Below are 16168 nucleotides of genomic sequence, written 5' to 3' on the forward strand. Positions count from 1 at the left end.
TGGGTTTGTGTGGGAGGGGGTTAAGTCTAATTTGTAAATGATGAGCTATTAGCCCTGACATTTGAGAATAGACACTGCATTGTGTTGATGATGAAAGCAACCCTAGTTTTCTTGTTAATGGCAGTGATTCATTCTTTCCTACTCCACTATTGTTCCCATTTACCTGGCAAAAAGAATTACTTCTTATGTGCTCCCAGTTGCTGATTTCTGGAAAGACTATTCAGATGAGCAAAAGCACAGGAGAAGAAATGCACCAAACAGGCAAAGTTCTGGAAACAGCACCAGTGGATCTCTGAAAGGGTGCGTGGCGTTTTCCCTCCTGTCTACTCCCCTTAGCACCCAAGAAAACCCTGCCTCTCTTCTGCTATACTCAGAGCTTTCAGGCTCCCTTCCTTTCAATTCAGGATTATTCTCTCAAACCCATGCTTTTAAAATTAATTAAAATATCCTAAGATGTGTTAAAGTTTTGGAAGCTTTAAAGTACTTTAAACCTATATGTAGTCATATATTTGGTGACACAGAGCAACCAGCCTTAGGTTTTCCACTGCAGCCTTACCCAACTGCACAAAAGTAGCTATGGCCACAACTGGCCTCCTATAACACATGAAAACACACAGAAATCCCACAAGGGCTCTCAGCCAATAGCCCTTACAGAAATCCATACATTAAGGTTTTTTAAAGTGTCTTAAAGCCATGCAATATCAGGACAATGACCAGGAGTAAGAAAATCAAGACCGAAGCCTCCACACGGAGCTGTCTCTCCAACAGCCTGTTTTGTAACATGCCTGGCTACCGCGCTCAAATTCTCTGTTTTTCACTTGGCGAACTGCAAACCCAACACTTCTCAGGCTGCCTCCCCTCCTCCCCAGCAGACTGTGACACTGATAGATGGGCCTGATCCCTTGCTAAAGTGGAAGAGCTACATTGACGTCAGTGATGATACTTCTCTTTCTTGCAACTACCAATCTGGCCCTCCCACTTTTACAAATGCCCCCGAGGGGACGACATGAAACACAAAGCTTGGAAAACTACAGAATTATGACTTGGGAACAGCCCATGGCACAGATTAGGGGACAGTAGCCATAAAGAGTTTGAATCCAGATGTGAAATTCCCCCAGGCTAGTACTATTCAAACCCTATCTCTTATGTGAAGCAAACAAGTTAAATTAACTATTAGTTCAACCTTACCCGTAAGACACAGCTTACTGTGAACAATGAAGATCTTTGGAAGCAGTTTACTTTGGGACATGCAAACAGCTATATGTCTGCCAAAAGGCTGAAGCATATTCCACCCTTGGTGCAGCCAGCCAGGACCACTGGAGCAGGCAGGGCAGACAAGCTGACTGACACACTGGGGTTTGCTCTGTGCAAATATTTCTTGTGCCCAGGGAGCACAGAAACCACAGCTGCAGCTCTGCCAGTGGAGCAGAAGGTGTCACGTCCAGAGACAGCAGCGGGCATTCAGCTGACCGCAAGCAAACAAAGCCTAAGTGGAATGTGGTATCCTCAATTCCGTCTTGGGTTTCAAGTGACTAAGTGAAGAGATGCATGAAGTTCATATTGAGTCCCCAAGCCACCAGGTGCCTACTAAATAGAGCTAGAGCTCTCTCTAAGCTGCTGCAGCCAGCCACAAAGGTAGCTGGGCTTTGGCCATGCAGAATTCCCACAGATTTCAATGGGAATTTCAGTGTTCCAGTCTGGACTCCAAGAATGCAGTGCTGGACCCAGAGCTCTGACGGCTGGAGCCGTATTCAATATCAGCGTCTGGCAACACCCATTTGTAAAACAGTGACTCATTCACAGGCACAGCTTTAGAGGGACAGACAGGATGACTTTAATCATACATTTCCATTTCATTAACAAAGCTCAGTAAAAACAGATGAGCATCCTGGATGATAATAGTTGGTATTAATCTAATGACTGCAGTGATCCACTGCCACATTTAGGAATAGTTTTATATCCTACAGAATGCATTGTTTTCATTTGCTTCAAGAACATAGCAACTAATGGACTCCTGAGGCTAAGGACAAAATAATTGTTAAAATACCCATGAATTTTGTTTAGGGAACAGGTTTGGGGTTTTTTTTCTGAAAAATCAGAGGCATGGAAATAAATTACAGAAAGTAATTTGAAAGAGAGCATCTTCAAAAGGACCTGAGTGACTTGGGAGTCTGGGACACCAGATAAATAAGTTGTCATTAGCACTTTCCATTCATTGTAAACAAGAGAGCAAGTGGTTTGTGCAATGGACTGTATAGGGAGAGACATTTAGTTCAGGCAGCTGCTACTGTAAGGTGCTCATTTGTCATGCCTGCACAGTCCTTTCCACAGAACAGCTGGGTTTCCATTTAAACATACAATTTTAAGTCCTTCCCACTAACACTAGCATACATCAATCATCAGACCTGACAGAATGCATCTGAAAGCAGATTGTTTGTTAAAGCTGGACTTTGGCACTGGATTATTACTCAAAGGTTCCTTTAAAAAGAATGGGTAGTCTTTAGGACACCATTTTTCTGAATCACCTGTGTCTAACCCTTCTAACATATTTAGGATGTACTTCTATGGCAGATTTGCAAACAGATCCAATTCTCTCTGCAAGTACTCCAAGAAGCCCAGACAGAAACTACCTCTGACTCTAAAGTCCTATAACAGCAGCCCCTCTAACACTGAACCCAAGCTAATATACCCTGCTTCCCAGAAGAACCAATTAGTTCAGGCTCAGCCTCAAGTTAATGATGGCTACACAGCTTCCCATTCCCAGGCAGCTTTCATCAAGCCAGCTTGGAGCGCAGACAGAGTAAGTTCATAGAGTTCATATCTGCCAGCCAAATCATGAGTAGACATACCTTCAGTGACTCAAGCAGTTAGGAGTAGAAAGGCAGGATGAATCTTGTGCAATATTCTCGCAGTCCAATCAAGGCTGGCCTTGCTCACTAGTTTGAAAAGCCTGTCAGAATATGGAAACTTCCTTTGCTTTCTGGATTGATATAACTTACTTTGTGTATCAAAACTCTTCCTTGTTGACACTTTCCCAACTTGACAGTAAGTCTTGCTCCACCAAGAAGATTGAGTGCTCTCCTACACAGAGGCACGTGTTCCTTCAGGATTCCCTTCCTCAAGAAAATATAAAATCAACGTGTGCTCAACCAAACTCTTGTCATTAATTTAATTTCCTACGTTCTGTAAGGTGACAGGTCCCCAGGGAACACCAGCACCTCACAAAGTGTTACTCCCTGACGAGACAGATTGATTTGAATTCAGCATTGCAGTCTGAAATCCCTCTGGTTAAGATCATGGCACACAGCCAACACATGAGATTTCCTACAAGTGCACCCAGCTGAGAAATAAGATAAAAATCAGATGCTTTGATAGAATTAAACTTTCTACAAGGCACACAAATCATATTGCTTTATCTTTCTATAGTAAAAAAGCATAAATGAGAACTAAAAACTGGTTTGCTTCTGAATCTTGTTCACTTTCATCTACAGCCCTAGTCTCCTGTGCAGTTCCACCATGTGTCTTACTCACCTTTCAAGATCTCAGGCTAATTTTCCCCCACCATTTTTATAGCAAAACACTTAACAGTAAGTTTGTCTGCTGCCTCTACCTAGTGCATACCTGCATACCTAGGTTAATGCTCCAAATTAAGCGGAAACTACCTTGAAGATCTGTAACACTTCTGATCTCAGCTTGCATAAGGAGTCAAGTCTAAGACAGAAAATTCACACAAGCCAGTTCTCTCTATCCTTTCAAATAGGTTTTCTGCTGTCTTCTCAGTTTCCTCTTCTACCATCCTCACACATGCAGGAAAAAAGGTCCCCTAGTAACAGAACTTCATCATGGTTACATTTTATGAAGTAAACCAAAATACCTGTTTGACATTTCAGCCACAGCTCATCTAATTTTGTTGTTTGTTGACCCCAATAGGTCATTCAGTTACCAAGTAATCTTAGTAATCAGGCATCATTTTTTCAGTAGTATATTTGTCCAGATTCATTATTGTCCACACAATTACCCGTAGTTCATTTATTATTTATATTTTTAGATCATAGGGACAATATCTCCAGGCTTATACAACACTTCTAGTTGGGCAACACCAACCTGACAACACCTCTTTCTGCTTTTCACAGAAACCCTTCAATCAGGACTGCAGCATCCGTACATATTCTAACTTTTGCATAACCTTGTCTGCTAAGCCTCTAATATTCACTTACATTTGAGTTTGTAATTTCCAATTGGTTTTAGACAGAGCCTGTAGCTGTTCACCCTATATAGTAAAATCTGTCTAGCCTTTAGGACTAGCAATGGTGTTAAGATATTGTGATTTTCCTGCTTTGCTTAATGCATTTTCTACTGCATCTCTTGATTTCAGTCTTCTGCTAATATTTTCCTACCAACCTGGGCAGCAAGGTAGTGGTAGGTCTTACTGTGGCAGCACAAAAATATCTCTCATTGTGACAATAAACTAACAGGTGGGAAAATTTAGGTGTGCAAACTCTTTGAACACATGTTATGTCTATTTATTCTTCATATGCTCTGAGGAAGCCATCCAGGAACACTAATCAGAAAATGTGCAATAAATATAAAGAAAAACACCCAAAATTGTTAATATTCTACAAATATGTGATTACTGGTTGGAGAAAAAAACAACACTACCTTCTTTTTTTACTGTCCTATTTAGCTCTTTCTTTTCTCTTGCCTCAGTTAATGCTAAAAGACCTGTGATGATGAAAGCATGATGTCTGTGACACTCTCATTCATGGTCCAGGTGCAATACACATTGATCTCCTGCATGTAAACATCTTCCTCTGTTGTACAAGCTGAGAAACCATCTAGCCTATGGCTACTTTGCCAAAGGAACTTTCTCTTTACTCAGCTCCTGGCTTAATAACAACAATGTCACTCAGCATTTTTAATCACAGTTTGTTGTATGTGGCCCATTGTTTATGTGCAGCACTATAAGGTGTGTAACACATACTATCTCTTGCTTATTTTCATAAGCTGAAACTAATTAATGTCATTTTGCCTGCCAGAGGACAGCTGGAAACTATCAAGGAGAAATGCAAGCAGTACACGAGCTGTTTCTTCAGTCAGCTGTTTCACCGCCCAAGGTGCACACACGCACTCACAGCTTCCTCTCTCAGGTCCAGTCCTGCTCTAGCTCTACCCCTGTCACTCAGAATTCAATATAATTACCCCAGCTTTACAGTGGCATAACAGAGAACAGGCTTGGCCCCAAATATCCTATTGGTAATTCAAACATGCCTGTTCTATCAAACCTTGATACTGAAAGCCTTCTGGGGACATAGAAATCAGGATAAAATAGCAATTAATACTACATAATTACCTTAGGGTATGCTCAGAAGTCTTTTACAATTTCCAAATAAATGTTCACATGCTCAAGCCACAGGGCTTGGCCTACATTCGCCATCAATAGACATATCTTTGTCATATCTCCTGGAGGCCAAACACAGGGTTTGTCCTGACCATGAGGAATAGAAGCAGAGAATTGAGGTTCACTGCAAATGCCATCTTACTGGTCTTCATTTTCTGTGACAGTACACAGGCCTGGTAACAGTTATCCAGAATGCTTCTGCTGACCGCAGTTTCTGGGATAGTTCTCCCTCACTTAACCCTGAACCTTTCACATACACATGAAGATAAACACCCAAAGTTCTACATGCTAAGACTTAAGCAAACACATTTTGTGCCAGATGGCATAGGCCAATAACCTGCAAAAGTCCACACCCACACAGAATTACACAATGGACCACACGTAATTTGGAGTATGTCATTTGCCTATCGCCGAGAATTATCAAGATCAGTCATTTCCAGAAACAGTTTGCTGGTCTCAACGGATCAGTTACACTGCATTTATTTTTGCTCTAAGCAATACCTTCTATGCCAGTCATTCATACCAATTTGGGAGTTCACCCAGATCCATCCCTAACCCTTTTCCAGGTCCTCAAGCTCAATAACATTTAATTCACCAAGTGGAATTCCTCTGGCTCTTTTCTGCAATCCTAATTTCAACTTTGTCCTGATGAGCTGCCAGAGACAGAGTCTACTCCACAGGGATCTCAAATTCTACAGTCCGCTGCAGCCCAACACTACATGACAGCAAATCTTTCAAAAGAAAGAAAAGACTCCACAAAACATTATTGGAGGTCTAATACTTGAAAATGTGAATTCATACATCAGTTGTAACATGTTCAAACTTCGACACTCGGCTAATGCACAGACCTCTTCTGAGTCAGTGCTCCACAAAGGCTTAGCACGAGGTACCTACCTGATATCTTGGGTATCAGCTTTAATCTATTGAATGGCATGTGGGTTGAGTCAGAAAAACCAGCACTCCAGGCAAGAGTGACACAAGAACTTTTCTCCATGCACAGTAAACAACACACCATTTAACTGATACACTCAGTGACTCCTTCAGAACAGATACAAAGAATAGAAGTGAATTTTCAGGAAGTAGCTCCTGAACTCATCCAGAATATAAAATTACAAGGTATTTTGTAGATTTACAACTGACATCAGAAAGGCCCAGCTAACAATCCAATTAATCTCAAAACAATAACAGCCCTTAATCTAACATATATCAGCAAATTCCTGTTTCTCCCTTTTCTAACAAAAATAACAACACTGTAGTTGCCAGTGCATTAATAAGATCCTATTTCTGCTCCAGAGACTGAATCGAACCTTTGTTCTTCACAGCAAAGGATTAAGAAGGTTGCTATTTTGGTAATGAGATGTGGAGAGGTACTTACTTTGCAGCTGAGATCCAGGCTGGATGCCTGAAAAAGGAATAAACTCTGTTACCTCAGATGAACTTTATTTGTATAATCAGTATATCAAACTCTGTTAGTGTGATGCATATCATTAGCAATAAATAGAGACTATTCGTGAGTAATTACAGTTTGATAGAGTGTTTAAGCTCATTCACAAAATATGTCTTATGATGTAGATAAAGTCATGAATGTAGATTTTAAGATAGCAACATACACACACACATAAGGAATTGGAAGAACAAAAATTACTTACTTTCTAGGCTGCTTATTGGTCAGCTTCTTCTTTTTTTTCACACAGAATCTAATTTTTTTCTGGATATCTCACCTCTTTCAACAAGAACATCATGGAGAAACACTGTCATAAAGAGACACAAGAAGAAAAAAAAGTGTCAGAAAAACAGCACATGGACAGGGACAAATAGGAGAACACTCTGAAAAGATCAAATCATAGACACAGATCCAAGTGCTGAGGCATCAAGTCAGTGCCCAAAATGATTGAGAAAACTGTTTGTGAGGCTGGAAAAGGAAGCAGTGACCTGTGAAAATGAAACCAACTTCATGAAAACATTAGTCATACAAAAAATATGTTGTTTATAGTTATCATAACAACATTTTTGTTAAACAAACATGTTTGGTATATAAAGTTGTTGCAAGTAAAACATTGCCAGAGGACTAGGGTAGGTAAGGTAGTGTGGTTAGAACCTGGCACCACTGCATAATTACATAGGGATCAACTTCTTGCACTTAGAAATGGAAATGTTTGGGGCTTACATCAGAGGAGGTCCAAATTTCTAAATGAAAAGTATTTTTGTAACAAAATCTAGGAGCATCTTCAGATACAGCAAACACAAACAGAAGTGAAGACAAACAGAGTCTCATCATTTCGTTTTCATCCTGCCTATTGGCTGTTGACGTGAGTACTTTGAAAATATGACAAACATTAAACTATTTACTAACTCTCATTTCCAGTCTATCAGGGCAGTGTATTTTAACATATTTTTTAAAGATCCACCATGATGCAAAACAACCCCAGAAACAGGCAGAATGTCAGAGGGAAATTGCTCCATTAGTCATTGCTGATATCCTCTGGGAATGATGTTTTATATCTGACAAAACTGCATGATTATCTGCATCTGATGATCTCTCCTTCTTTAATGAACAGTAAGAATAGAACACTAACAATCCATAGGGGTTCAGATATATCTGACAGCATAGTTGCCAGATTCCATAGGGAAACAAATCTTATACAGATGAGCTTTGTCTTCATGAGTGGTCACATGCATATTACCCCTTCAATAATTTTTTGGACACCATCACCAATTTCAACTATATCTAATAAAAGCAGACACCTCAGAAACAATTAAGTTCTTAACATGCTGCAGGAAAATTATTGGATGGGTGAACAGGATGGCCTTAATAGTGGTCCCAATAAATAAAAGGCTTCAGTGTGAACATAACCTACTAGGCTTCAGAGAATCCGCTAGTATTGAGCCATCAGGAATTTCCTAGTTACTGGAAAATCTACTGTTGGAACTTATGCCTTGTTGGAAAACCAGAGAATCCAGTGCCGTAGGAAACAACACCTTATTCATTCTGAGCTCTGAGTAACAGTTTTTCAAATTGAACATGAGTAGAAAAGAAATTGTGCTCACAAGTTTACATTTGCAGGTAACATTTTAATCAAACATGAAAGAACTGGGCTCAATGCAGATGCGACAGAGGAATATTTTTTGTCCTGTAAAACACAGGCAGTCAGAAGGTACAAATAAACAGTCCTCACTCCTTGGGTATACAGAACGTGTTAATTTTCTTTTACATTCTCCAGTAGGTTAACTAAACAAAAGATCTATTTACAGCAGAAAAAAAGACAAAGTTCTTCAAGGACTGACATCTGAGTATCATTGTGAATTTATGACAGGAAGATCTATTCGCTGAAACTTTCACTTTTATTTTCTCCAGAAACACTAATATTGAGAATAATTTTAGATTTTAAAATAAGTCCTTCTTTGAGTATTTTCATTTTCATATCATAGTAGAAGTGCTTTGTAACTCAGATGTTAACTTCCACTAAAAAGTCTTAAAGGCCCCGACCCCGAAGCTGGATCCACATCGGGGCAACTCTGACAGGTCTCAAAGACAGCTCTGCTTAAAGAAAAGAAAAGGATCCCATCCAGGCAAGTCAGGGAACTGAAATTTAATATGCAGATTTTGCATAGACATCCCTAACACTTAGGTATTCAGCCACCTAATGGAAATTCTTCGGACTAATCCCTAGGGGGAAGAGGCATTGTGGTTGAATAAGATGGTTGAATAAGAAATTCTGGAAGTGGCAGTTTCATTAGGGAGAAAAAAAAAATAAAAAAGCATATTTGAAAATTAAATACAGAAAATTGGGCTGCCATATGGCGTGGGGAACTCAAGTGGAAAAAAGTATCTTCCATGCTTTTGCTTTCTTTCTGATAGCTGACTATGCCTGCCCCATGCAGCCTATAGACAATGAATGGGCTGAATGGACACCCGCAGGAGGAGGGAAATATTCAGTTGGGTGAGAGCTTTAACATCTGGCTTCAGTTTCCAAAAGTACAATCTGAGTTCTGATGGATGGCAAAATGGATGAGTGAAGGGATGAATGGATACACAGATACATTGATACACATACAAACATTTTTCTTTTACAATGAAAAATCTTACAATCACCTGAAATGCTCTCTCACTCTGTGCATAGTATGGCTACAGACTCAGGCATTTCTATGACAATAGCTTCAATGCTTAAATTATGTATTATGTCAAACTTCAAGAGTTTGTAGAAGTGTAAAACAATTAAGCCTATGTATTTAAATGAAACGGTTTAGTGATCATCAGTCTTTCTGCAACATAGTTAGCAGATCCCTCAAGTCTCTCTTTCCTAAATATATAGGAAATGCCAAAGTCAAAAGTAAAAGAATATGCCTGCTGTGTCATTCTTGGTATTAGGGAAAGGCCCAGGGTTCCAGACATCAGTTAGTTTTACCACTTTCAGAGCAAAGAAAATGTAAGTTAAATGTAAGTTATATTTATATGTATAAATAGGATAACCATAGCCTTGTTGACGTTTTATAGAAGCTGCAGAGGCAATGTACCAGTGCTCACTGGGTCACAGAGGGAGAGGGACAGACATGACCCTCGGTACTCTGCACTTGCAGTAGTTTGGGAACACTGGCAGGAGGCGTCCTAGGTCCTTCTTCCCTTGAACAGTCACTGCAAAATCAACAGGTGTTTAGAGTGCCCAGACTTGCTGAAAATGAAGCCATGGTTGTCTCGACTTGGGCAACCACACTTAGAAGCAATTTTTGAAAAAATTTTTTCCCTGCCTGCAGGGAAATGAGGGTTAGAGTAAAGCTGTCCTAGCTCCCAGGCCTCACACGGAGGCAGCTCTTTGACTGTAGGACTCCTTTTTCCCTCACTTCCCCTAGTCCTTTGCAGTGAGGTGGGGCCAGAGGGAGGCATTTTCAGCCTTCAGAGGACCTTTATACTGTATTAAAATATGGTTTCTTTAATGTTTCCTTTCTCAAAAGTAGTAATATAAACTAACTGAGTGTGCTCTTAGGAGAGCTTTTGGCAAGGGTGTGGGACAATCCTGTGCCAAACCTCATCTTTGGCATGAAGAAATAAACAGACTGTGGTTCTGCAAAAAGACAAAACTTTTGGAAAGCCTTTAGAATATTTCTCATAATGAAACAGTGGGGGGGTAGTTTTCTTGAAATTCTGAATACTCTCCAGAATACAAATCCAACCTTTAAATGTTTTGGTCTCTTCAATTATGAACTGAGTTTGTTCACTAAAAAAAATGAAACAATTAAAAGATGAATGACAGATAGGCTCTGATTTTGAACAGACCTCATTAAGGCTATTTCCATACCATTTCATCTGTCTATAGTAAATAAAAATATTGTGTCAGATAAGAATGAAATTATTCTCATCACTCTATATTACAGAAAGGGAAACTGAGATTGAAAGATCATGTGCTCTGTCTGCCTAAAGCCACAAAGGATCCACTGCCCAGAATAGCAGTGCCAGATTAGTTTGCTCTAGACTCTGGTTGTTGAACCCTGTGTTTCTCGATGATGTTCCCATTCAGGAATATGAACAAGAATATCATAAAAAATATGGGAAAGAAAGGTCTGGTCTTGGATTTTATTTCTGGGTGCTCCCAATAATTTTCCAAATTAAATTGAATGGCAATGTAGATTGTACAGGGGATTTAGAAGATAAGCAGTCACAGTGTTTCACAAATATTTCAGTAAAAGGGTCCTGACATTAACATCACGCTTTAGAGAAAAACGCAGCAAGTCAATTAAAAGTCAAGAAGCCCAACACCTTTATATCATTTTGATTTATTACCTGAAAACCTGCTGTGATATAGAGTAGATCAACCTCCCATATTTAGCAAATGAGGTTTATCACACATAGGTCTGAAACACACTTAGATGAAGACTGAGTATTCAAAAAGCTACTGTGCTTTGCCAATACACACAGAATCATGTTGGACTGCCCAATGTATCATGAGTGTTATTAAAAGAAACTAAATACTTTAACAACTTTAAGAACATTTTAATAGTATTCTTTTTTGATTTTGGGTGGAAAGGGAGGTTGTTCTCTTCCTTTTTTAAGGATTATTTTTTCTAAGTACATATCTAAATCCTACTTAGTTCTGTTTAACTCTAGCCTTGTAAACCCTTTGTGTGTTTCTTCTGCTCTCAAGCTTCCTTAAACACTTTTGTATCTCTCCTTCCAACAAGGATTTTGCTGCATTTTTCCTCTTTGTGCTCTCAGAAATCAAGTCTCCGACTATTATTCGGAGAACTTCTTCCCTACACATCCAACTCCTCTGCTGTAGGAAACAGAAAGGTTTCAGAATTAATAACCTATGAAAAATGAATGAGACCATTCTCAACTCGTGTAGCTTTAAAGTTCTCTGCTTACTCCAGTAGATATCTCTGTAGTGGATTCATTCATGCCAGATCTTCAGCTTTTCTCTGCAATAATGACAATAAGAGAAAAATGTTTAAATATAGATGCCAACATTTTGATGTCACCACAGGATTGTTCAGGCTGAAGCCAGCACCCTGATGGAGGTCACTCTAGACCTTGACACCAGTCTGTCACTTTGAGAAAATGGACATACCTCAACTCCACAACCCTCCATTACAGCCACATAGTTGACATTTTTTTCAAGCACATCACTGCAAGAAGCAGTGGTTGAGCCCAAAGCTTCAAGAATTTCACTAAAAAATGTATCAGTATCTGGTTATGTAAAGGCCTTTGGTTAAAGAATACATAAACTCCAAATACCTCCGAGGTTTGTGGTTTGAATTTTCGAGGGTTTTGAGTTTAGGAATTTATATCGCATCTTACTGTGAGAAAAGAGAAAGCAAAAACAACTGAGAAATTGTACTAGTCCATTGAAAACTCGGAGCCATATGCTGTCATATGCCACAATAATAAACAAAAGGTTTGTGTAGGACAGAAAGACAGACTGTGACCTCCTTTCCACTAATTATCACAAAGCTGTGTGCTACATTTTTATAAATGCTTTCCTATTTTCACACTTAATACACTTTGTCACAGTGTGGCTTCCCCTCATTATTTAGACCCCAGGTTGATCAGTCCAACCTCTGATGTATGTCCAAGTGCTTCCCAACGGAATTTAGTACTTCTTATGCAGGAAGGTGAGAAGCTTTTCTTTAAAAAGCTCCTCCTTATTTTCATCGTAATTCACTGCAGCGTCTATAGACATGATGCTACTATACTGAATAGGGCAAGATGGGGTTTTTTTAAGTTTAAGATGCATATGGCAACATTTAAAGTTGTAAGTGATTCAGAAGCATTACTGGAGAGGTATTTCCTGTAAAAAAATCAGTGGTTATTTAAAGGGGATTAACAAAACAACAGTGTGGAAGTGGTTGACCTACTGAGAGGTGTAACACGAAGATGGCATGAAGCCAAGAGCAGAAGACAGCTGCATAGTACATTAAGAAGCCGGACGCTGAGGATCAGGCTGGATTTATACAATAAAAAGAGAAAAGGTTCAGTTGTGAAGAACTTCTCCTGCATGGGTGAGAAAGCTCAAGGCAATATTTTCAACTGAGTAAGCACTAAATGATGAAGGAGAATTCCAAGGCCTGATCCAAGTTAATGAAAAAGGCTTTACTGACCAGACTCCCGATGACATGATGAAAAGCCCAAGTCTTACGGTGATTTCGGGCTCCAGCAGAGTCAGGTAAGATCTATCAATAAAAGTGCTGCTGGTGTTCAACTGAAATGCAAATGTGAAAAGGATATTTATTTCACAAATACTTGATAGACAAAGCTTCATGGCCTATCAAACACATATACTGAAATACACAGGCAAGTACAGACTTCCACTGGATAAACATCTTTAAGGTAATGTGCATGCACAGTAGCTCTGTGGACTACAGCTTGTGTTCACTCCACTGACCTCATTCTCATCCATCTATGTTTAATGTAGTCCATCACAGCAACTGAGTTCTTTACTTTCTAAATACACAGTGTGGATACATTTTGGCTTTTTCTAAATTGTAAATTCACAATTTTTTTCAGGATAAAAAGGTGATTTTTATGCAAACTTCTTTCTTAGCAGATGATTGAAAACACATTTTAAATATGTTTGCCTTCTATTTAATAAAAAAAAATCAGTAGATGTTTTTTGGATGAGCTACGTTGTTTATTATTTTCCTAAGATGTCCAAAACATGATACTCATTTAACCCCTAGAGTAGTGACACAGAAATTACATTATGTGCATCATACATCAAATAATAGTCACTCCTGCTGTTCTTTAGACATTTGGGGCTTAATTTGCAATTATTTGCATTTATAGAGCAAAGCTATACAATAGAAATGGGAACACATCTCCTAAGTTGATACAGAATTAATTTTCAAAGGGTGACATGCACCAAAAATCCTATTGCGTGATTAGTACAAACATGTAAACAAAAGAATGAGGAACAGCGTTGTCTGCTAATGGATTTTCAGTTATGAATTTCCATTGTTGCAACATGTGATTAATTTACATGTTCAAATTAAGTCTCCATTTTTGCATGTTTAATTATGAGGTATTTAAAAGCATGGATGGGCGTATTTGATTATGAGCAGCATCTAGGAAAAAGCTTGGCACTTGCAATTTGCTTGTCCTGGTTTAAAATGTTCTCATTACATCATGGAATGAACAAGTTAAAAAAAGGAATGTCTCTGTTCCCAGCTAACAATGCACACAAGTCAAGAGCTCTCCTCCTAATATTTCCCAGAAGGATGTGCATCAGAGGTATCTTTCTGACAAATGAATGGCAGAAGGAATCTTTGAAAACAACAATGTGTCTTTGGAGAGTCCAGTAGTGCGCATACTGTGGATGTCATTATTTAATCTCATTTTAGAGTTCCCCATTTCCAAAAAACTCAGACAACCCTAAATTTTAGTGGGATTTCCATTTCATGCATCTGTGCCATGCACGAACAGCTCTAGGGACTACTGCTACAATTTTCCTAGTAAAACATGAGGGTCCAACTGCAAAGGAGGGCTTAGGGCTGTCAAATAACCAGTTTTTCAGTTAAGCTGCCAAGCCAAACACTTGAAAAAGAATGCTGGTTCAAACTGAATCAAATTCAAAATTTTTCCAGGTTTCCATATTAAAACCACTACCACCCCCACCCAGCCCACTGTACTTCTTTTAACATGGAATGTTCCCTGTGTCTCATTAGGAAACATGGAAAATGCAAATATTCGGTAAATGCAAACATAAAAGACAAGGAAATACAATACAAGATACATAAAATTGTTGTAAAAGGATTGTTCTCTTTGACTTTTTATATACAATTCACTCTTTGCTATACTAAGAAATTCTTCCTGATGTGTTGACTGCAACAGGGTTTGCCACAGCTTCCAAAGTGAATGCCATTAACATCAGCTTGAAGAATCATTCTTACTCTATTGCTCATTGACTACAAACTATCACTGAAGTAGTTTGCATGAAGCGGCTTATTGGACCAGTTTTGGAATTATACAAAAAGTAATTGCTAGGATTACTCATATGAGTTAGGAACACAAATTCAAACTCCTGTCTTGATTGGACAGTGCATGGGTTTGAATTAGGACCTGCCTTTCCTTGTGTGGCTGTTTTTTGGAGGATTGTGAGGAAGGTTCTCACCCCTTGCATTGTAAATGGTTCACTTTGCATGCAGCACCGAAATGGTCATGACCAAAACTGAGAACATCTTTACAGCCAGTTGACTAACACACACCCCTATCAGAGAGGGAATCAGTCCCACAGACTGGTCCTCTGAAGAAAAAAGGTTAAAAAGGAGCAACTGAGGACACACTGCAGTAGACCTCACTGTTGCTAATTGTTCATGTCCTGTCCTAAGAGACAGGACAGCAGGGTCTAAATACCCAGAGCAGAGGACAGAATTTAACCATGGCATCCATCATTGCAGACGGGAGGTAGAAGGTCTGCCTGCCTTCCCATCGCCGCCAGATTCTCAGATTAAATTTTCTGGTAGATAAGAATCAAATTACTCTAAATGATTTGCTCGATGCCAAAAGTGACCTTTTTTTGACAGTAATTTTTTCTCTTATTTTCCTAGAAGATAAACACACGCTTTTGAGACAGAACAAGTTCTTCAAACAGGAATATCCCAGCAAAGTAAAAAGTCTGGTAAATGTAATAGCAAGCTCTTCTAGATAAAAATCATTATATACTATGAATAGAGTTGATCACACATATACTCATTGGAGTACATATATTAGAAAATGCTTATATGCCTGAAACCTCAAGACACTGCTGCTCAGATCAGCTGCCCACTTTACAGAAAGGTTCTGGAGAAAATCCAGACTTCATGCCATTCCCATTCATTTCTACACTCTGTGCTCTTTTCTGCATCTTGGCACTATTTCCACAAGGCATTTGCTGGACAAGCAGCAAAATATAGTGTTAAATACCTGAATTCATGAAAGTTTGTGGAGGAATGGCCCTTTTGTTTGGTAAGCATCTATAAAGATGCCATAATCATAGAATTGTATAATGTAAGGGGTTGGAATGGACCTTAAAGATATTAGTCTCACCCCCTGGCCATGTGCATAGGTTCCTCCCACTAGACCAGGTTGCTCAAGACCTTACTGAACCTGGCCTTGAATACTGCCAGCATCTACAACCTTCCTGGGCAACTTGTTCCAGTGCCTCACCACTCTCACAGTAAAGAATGTCTTCCTAAATCTAACCTAAATTTCTCTCTTTCAGTTTATATTCCTCATTCCTTGTCTTATCACTACAGTTCCTGACAGTGAGCTCCTCTCCAGCTTTCCTGTAGGACCCCTTCAGA

The sequence above is a fragment of the Chiroxiphia lanceolata genome, chromosome 6, assembly GCF_009829145.1.
Source record: "Chiroxiphia lanceolata isolate bChiLan1 chromosome 6, bChiLan1.pri, whole genome shotgun sequence".
NCBI lineage: Eukaryota > Metazoa > Chordata > Aves > Passeriformes > Pipridae > Chiroxiphia > Chiroxiphia lanceolata.